This window comes from Nicotiana tabacum, chromosome 5 (genome assembly GCF_000715075.1).
Source record: "Nicotiana tabacum cultivar K326 chromosome 5, ASM71507v2, whole genome shotgun sequence".
Classification (NCBI taxonomy): Eukaryota; Viridiplantae; Streptophyta; class Magnoliopsida; order Solanales; family Solanaceae; genus Nicotiana; species Nicotiana tabacum.
Genome location: NC_134084.1, coordinates 113370496 through 113376524, shown reverse-complemented (window position 1 = coordinate 113376524; position 6029 = coordinate 113370496).

Below are 6029 nucleotides of genomic sequence, written 5' to 3'. Positions count from 1 at the left end.
TTAACCCGTTAAGAATATATATATAATTTATTTTTATCCATATTACTGCTCTGGACAATTGTACGAAGTGCAAAGTGAATTGTACTGATTGCTTGGAAGTATCTAATTGGCCATTGAGTCTCTTTGACGCGTGTATTCTCCTAAATCCTAATCCCTTCCCCACTGGAGACCAATAATCAGTATTAAACTATTAACATTTACATTTTATACATTAGGTTCAATCTTAACCAAGTTGTGTTTTTGTTTTTTAATAGTTTGTCATATTCTTAAACAATAAGAAATCTGTTCAAATGATACTGTTGAAGTATTCTATTGTGCACTTCTCAATACCTTACCATCCAATTAAATGTAGTATGAGAAGATAAAAGAAGTATTTGATATCCAATATTTGATTCTAGTAATATGGCCTCATAGTGTAATTTAGTAGATATATATATGAGAAATGTTGACTATATTGTTGTCTCGGGGATGTACTCCCCAATATTGTGTTGAAGTATGTTAAGTTTCAATCAACTGAAACTAAACTGATAACCGACCGATAATTGACCGATAATAGCTAAACCGATACCAATTCGCTCGATATCTTATCGGGTGGCTAGCGAATTAATACAATTAGAAACCGATAACCGATAAACCAAACCGTTAAGAGTAAATAACTGCCCAATCCGCCTGATAAGCAGCCCTATTTAGAAGTGTGGATTACTTCTTAGGGTATTGGTGTGCAAATAGGGCACAGGTCGTTTGGTCTATTTTATCAATTAAATTGGGAATCTTCAGGATGTGCTTTTGGCTAGAAACTGGGATTTACAATGGATGGTGTCAGGACTTGTGCCATTTTTATATCATTGTGGACTCTATATATTAGTATCAGGAAGGTGAAGGTAATGGCTTTAGATTCGGCAGAAGTCTCTTCAGAGTAAGCATTTTGGTTATGGCACTTTTGGGATACTTAAGAGAGAATTAGTGGCTTATAAGCCTTAGGGCGGAGTGATATTATGCTAAAGTTCATGGGGCAAGTTTTGGATAAGGGTAGTAGTTTTCTAGAAAGGGAAAGTATAAATTTGAAGGCAATTCGCAAGGAACTCGGATAATTTGGATAGCTTGGTAACGAATGTGATTAGCTCTTTTGGTTCTTATGATGTAGTGAGTGTCTATAGGTGTTTTGTGGCGATACTCTTGGGTTTTGATGGCTTGCGTAGCTTGGGTAAGTTAGAGGGATTCAGTCCCGACGGTTTGGTTTTGTGCAAATGAGATTCAGAGAGTTCTTGATGGTTTCTACCTCGGTTAGAGATGTATATTTCTTACTGGCGTGAGGAGCATATGATGTGCAGTGATTTTCTCCTGGATAGGATTAAATGGAAAAAGTTTTTGGCTAATTGAGTATGTAGTTGCTTGTAACTCGGAGTAGATTACGGAGTTCTCGTATTATTTCATATGATGGCATGGTATATGCGATGTGTTTTGTAGGATTGAGATTTGCATGTTTAAGGTTATGGTTCAGTTTCGAAGGGAAGGTCATGAGTCCTTAGGCAACATGGACGGTTTTAGGTGACTAGGTAAATGATTTTACTATTTGGTATGGCTTGATGAGAGTATACATTTTAGAAGGGGAAACATGTTTTGATTTATGAATACTTCATTGATATTGCGGTGCTCTCCTAGTTGATCGACTGCTAATGTTCAATTTTTCTTTGTGGCACAGAAGAATTATAGAAGTATTCCTTGTGGAATGATCGCGTATTGGAGAAGTGTTAGACAATTCAGGTGGTGGAGTTGAGATTAGATATGGTGATTCATGTATTCTATGGATTCGTAGTCTGGAAGTCCTTATGAGTAGATTGTTTCATGGTTGTGGACTGTGTAAATGTAGCCAAGTTTAGTCAGAGGATAGTATGCGTTGTGATTCAGTCATTGTGGACTTTCGGAGGTTATTTATCTATTGTGGATGACAAGAGTTGATTTGGGGTTCATTTGTAGGCCCAATATGGATATGTGTTTTGCACTGGGTTGGATTTGTTGAATTCGAACTGCTATTATTAAGGGATGTGCCATTCAGTTGTGGTTGAGATTATTTGTGTTCTGAAAAGATCTATGAGTTATCTTCTATTTATGAGGAGTTATGATTTGTTGAGTATATGCACACATGGTGCAGTTCTATTTGGGCTTTATAGCCGAAATTTGAGCAGGATGAGTGTTTGGGTATTGCGGGATTGATTGCGCATTGGCTATGTTCCTTCCGGATAGTGGCACTGTGTTATTTGCTCTTTGTATTTGTGAAAATGCACTTTGGGTACTTGATGTTGAATTTCGAGTGATTATGGATTATGAGTAGGGTGGATCGAAGCATATAATATGGACAAGTTTTCGAATGGGGTCACTCATTATAGCGGAGTTATACAGAGATATGATCCTTTGTGTTATATTTGTATGTATTGGTTTTGTGGTGCGTGATAGGTTCTTAGCATTGCGTTGTAGTGATACCCGTTGAGCTTGCGGGACGGTTCTCGCATTTGATGTTATTTTCCATGTTTGAATACATTTGGAATGTTGCTTATTGGTGCACAAATTGCACAAGTTATGGATTTATACTATATTGACATGTCATGTCACTAGAGTGGTCGTGTTGGATGAGATGAGGTCATTGGGCCTAGAATGGATACTATCAGAATTGATTACAACATGGTTGGAAGGATATTGTTGTTGATCGTCTTAGAAAATTGCTATAGTTCCTAATGAAGGAGAGGGAGTTCCACAACTGTTGATCTGATGAATGGGTATGAGTTTCTGCGTGTTTCTTACTTTGGCAGGATATGAAGGTGTTAGAATGAGGCTTTGTTTGATCAGAGGCTTATTACCAGTATTGGGTTGTTTTGAGCAGCTACTGTGATTTAAAGTTATCTCTATGAGTGCTTGAGTTATGTGGTATATCATGTGATTACATCTTGGGTCATGGATATGGCTTGATACAACTTGTTCATACTTATACAGTATGTAGATGTGAGATTAAATGGAAAAAGTTTTTGGCTAATTGAGTATGTAGTTGCTTGTAACTCGGAGTAGATTACGGAGTTCTCGTATTATTTCATATGATGGCATGGTATATGCGATGTGTTTTGTAGGATTGAGATTTGCATGTTTAAGGTTATGGTTCAGTTTCGAAGGGAAGGTCATGAGTCCTTAGGCAACATGGACGGTTTTAGGTGACTAGGTAAATGATTTTACTATTTGGTATGGCTTGATGAGAGTATACATTTCAGAAGGGGAAAATGTTTTGATTTATGGATACTTCATTGATATTGCGGCGCTCTCCTAGTTGATCGACTGCTAATGTTCAATTTTTCTTTGTGGCACAGAAGAATTATAGAAGTATTCCTTGCGGAATGATCGCATATTGGAGAAGTGTTAGACAATTCAGGTGGTGGAGTTAAGATTAGATATGGTGATTCATGTATTCTATGGATTCGTAGTCTGGGATTCCTTATGAGTAGATTGTTTCATGGTTGTGGACTGTGTAAATGTAGCCAAGTTTAGTCAGAGGATAGTATGCATTGTGATTCAGTCATTGTGGACTTTCGGAGGTTATTTATCTATTGTGGATGACTAGAGTTGATTTGGGGTTCATTTGTAGGCCCAATATGGATATGTGTTTTGCATTGGGTTGGATTTGTTGACTTCGAACTGCTATTATTAAGGGATGTGCCATTCAGTTATGGTTGAGATTATTTGTGTTCTGAAAAGATCTATGAGTTACCTTCTATTTATGAGGAGTTATGATTTGTTGAGTATATGCACACATGGTGCAGTTCTATTTGGGCTTTATAGCCAAAATTTGAGCAGGATGAGTGTTTGGGTATTGCGGGATTGATTGCACATTGGCTATGTTCCTTCCGGATGGTGGCACTGTGTTATTTGCTCTTTGTATTTGTGAAAATGCACTTTGGGTACTTGATGTTGAATTTCGAGTGATTATGGATTGTGAGTAGGGTGGATCGAAGCATATAATATGGACCAGTTTTCGAATGGGGTCACTCATTATAGCGGAGTTATACAGAGATATGATCCTTTGTGTTATATTTGTATGTCTTGGTTTTGTGGTGCGTGAAAGGTTCTTAGCATTGCGTTGTAGTGATACCCGTTGAGCTTGCGGGACGGTTCTCGCGTTTGATGTTATTTTCCATGTTTGAATACATTTGGAATGTTGCTTATTGGTGCACAAATTGCACAGGTTATGGATTTATACGGTATTGACATGTCATGTCACTGGAGTGGTCGTGTTGGATGAGATGAGGTCATTGGGCCTAGAATGGATACTATCAGAATTGATTACAACATGGTTGGAAGGATATTGTTGTTGATCGTCTTAGAAAATTGCTATAGTTCCTAATGAAGGAGAGGGAGTTCCACAACTGTTGATCTGATGAATGGGTATGAGTTTCTGCGTGTTTCTTACTTTGGCAGGATATGAAGGTGTTAGAATGAGGCTTTGTTTGATCAGAGGCTTATTACCAGTATTGGGTTGTTTTGAGCAGCTACTGTGATTTGAAGTTATCTCTATGAGTGCTTGAGTTATGTGGTATATCATGTGATTACATCTTGGGTCACGGATATGGCTTGATACAACTTGTTCATACTTATACAGTGTGTAGATGCGAGATTCTGATCTTATAGAAAATTCCAGATGTTGGAAATTGGGCCCTAAGACTTATGGACTAGGTTGGATTAAGAAATTTCAGTTATGTTGTGTTATCAGACCTATATGGGATAGGGTGACGTGGGATCACCCCTGGGTATGTGCATGGGAAAGTTACACAACGATTTGATGGCTTTTGGAACAACTCTGGGCACGTTCGAGGACGAACTTATGTTTAAGTGGGGGAAGATGTAACGACCCGACCAGTCGTTTTGAACATTTGTACTTCGCTCGGTTATCTAGGGGCATGAGTAGCTCCGTATGAGGTATTATGACTTATGTAAATTATTGGCTTTGGTTTTTAGGTCATTCAGAATTTGATTTGGAAGAATGATTCTCGGCTAGAAACTTTAAATTTTGGAAGGTTCGATCAAGTTTTGATGGTTCCGTTAGCTCCGTTGGGTGATTCTGGACTTAGGAGTGCGTTCGGATAGTGATTTAGAGGTCTATAGTGGAATATGGCTTGAAATGACAAAAGTTGAAATTTTGGAAAGTTTGATCGGGAGTGGACTTTTTGATATCGGGGTTGGATTCTGATTCTGGAAGTTGGAGCAGGTCTATAATGTCAAATATGATCCGTGTGCAAAATTTGATGTCAATCGGATGTGATTTGATAGGTTTCGACATCGGTTTGTGGAAGTTGAAGTTTCAAAGTTCAATGATTTTTAATTGAGGTGTGATTCATCGTTTTGATGTTGTTATGTGTGTTTTGAGGCCTCGAGTAGGTCCGTGTTGTGTTATGTAACTTGTCAGTATGTTTGGACGGGGTCCCGAGGGGCTCGACTGAGTTTCGGACGAGGTCGGATCATTTCATTTCATGTTGCAGAGCTAAAGGTTTCTGGTTCTGGTATTACTGGACCTGCAGCTGGTTTGCATAGGTGCGATGGTCGCATAAGCGTTCGTGGAGTCGCAGAAGCGATAAGTGGCTGGGTGAGGAAGACCGCAAAAGCGGATTTGGAAGCACACTTGCCTGCGCACGGATGCGAAATTTGGAATGGCAGGTGTGTAACGCTTCGCAGAAGCAGGATTTGGCATCCACAGGTTCGGGGGATTTCTTGCAAGGTTATTTTCACAGAAGTGGAGTTTTATCGCAGATGCGATAATTTTACCGCAAATGCGAAAATTGCTGGGCAGAGTTATAAAAATCGAGGGTTTTGTTCTTTCTTCATATTTTGAGATGTGGGACTTAGATTGAGGCGATTTTGGAGCAAATTTTATCACAAGGTGTCACTACCCAAAATCCACTAGTCGCGATGGCACCTAACCCAACTCGCTAGGTAAGCCAACTACTAACTAAATCAATTTCAGCATTTCTAATAAGTCAGTTAAACAAAATAAA